At 48.7% G+C, this 1,556-nt stretch overlaps 1 protein-coding gene across 1 annotated transcript in view; it reads right to left on the bottom strand.

Moving 5' to 3' along the window:
* PRSS55 (serine protease 55) overlaps positions 1-1,556 on the bottom strand; it is a 16,534-nt gene that overhangs the window by 1,225 nt on the left and 13,753 nt on the right. The window lies entirely within an intron of this gene.

The raw sequence follows: 1,556 nt of genomic DNA, 5'->3' as shown, positions 1-1,556 counted from the left end.
TTTTTTGCTATAGGGCGCATGTGCTTGCCAGACAGACAGAGACAGAGAGACAGAAAGCGAGAAATCACCCCCTAGGGGGGATGGCCACGCCACAATCCCTTCTCTGTTCTCCTCTCAGGATCTTGGGCACACACGCACATGTGCCCAGTGTGAGTTTAAGCCACCGGATCTGGAACTCAAACCATGGTCAGCTATATGGGAGTCCAGCGACATAGCTATTACGCTAACTGCTAATCCCTCGTTTTGTGAGTTTTATCAATCAGAGGCTCTGAAAATGGCAGCCAAGAAAACAGGACACGGGAAGTGTTGTTAGGGTTGTGAATTGGGTCTCCTTTGATGTCTCCCTTTTAAGTCTTTGGTGTGGGCGTTCCTTAAGGGCATGTGAGGTAAGCTTTGCAGAATGTGTGGCCCCAGGATGGAACCATCTGGATCTGTGACTCAGAGGCTTATCCAGTCACACAAAGCATGTGCATTAAGTCCCTACTCAGAACCCTATGGCTTCCTTCATCCACTTGTATAGAAAGAAAAATGAGGCTCAAGGAGTATGAAGGCTTGCTGCAGGCAGAGAGTAGCCTGGCCAGACTTGGAACCTCTCCTACATCACTCTCTCACCCAGGGAGCTGAGCAACTGGCCCCTTGCAAACAGTCTTTCTTTAGTGGAGCAGTGGTGTCCATCTCCATGACCCTAAAACGATGACTAGGACCAACAGCGTATACAATGGACAGGGAAGGAGGGCGATGAGCATACCGTGGCCATGACATAAGAGGCACCATGTTAGTGCCATGACCTTTCTTCAACTCCACCACCTCACATCCCTGCAAGGTAGGCATTTTTATTCCAATTCTGTAATTAGAAAATTGAGGTCCCAAAGAGGTTCTACAACTCCCATTTAAAACGAATGGGCAACTAACCAGGAAAAATTAATTGTCAGGCATTTGGGATGCAAGACCTGTGGTCTAGTGAGGGAGATAAGTATGTAACCAAATAGGATCATGGGTGTTCAGGAGGGCAGGAGATGTATGAACAAGATATGGAAGTTGTGCAGGAGGGAGGGACTGGTTCTGCTGAGAGAAAGGTCTATCAGAAAACCTCAAAGCATTTAACTGAAAGGTGAATGGGAATTGGACAGGCAGAGTGTGGGGAGGACTGAATAGAGTGGAGTCAGCCAGGAGTGGCAGGGGGTTGAGGGACTAGTTAAGAGGAGGTGAGGGGGACCAGCAGATGGCATAATGGTTGTCACTGGACTCTCACATAGTCAACTGTGGTTCGAGTCTTGGACCCAATGACTTAAAATTCATGTCAGGTGTGTGCGTACACGTGCCCAAAATCCCAAGAGGAGAATGGAGGAAAAGGGGTTACAGCGTGGCCATGCCCCGGGGGGCTGATTTCTTGCTTTCTGTCTGTCTCTCCCTGTATTTTTGGTGAGCACACATGCCCTATCACAAAAACCTCTCTAAAAAAAGAGGTGAGAAACGATGAGGCTCTGAACAAGAGCATGAGAAGGTCAAGAAGGAGATGGAAAAACCCATGCGACCTGGTGGCTGGACACTGGGGA

Source organism: Tupaia chinensis, unplaced genomic scaffold (assembly GCF_000334495.1).
Source record: "Tupaia chinensis unplaced genomic scaffold, TupChi_1.0 Scaffold138390_1, whole genome shotgun sequence".
Taxonomy (NCBI): Eukaryota; Metazoa; Chordata; class Mammalia; order Scandentia; family Tupaiidae; genus Tupaia; species Tupaia belangeri.
Note: the sequence above shows the minus strand (reverse complement) of the source record. Positions and strands in the feature narration are given on the sequence as shown.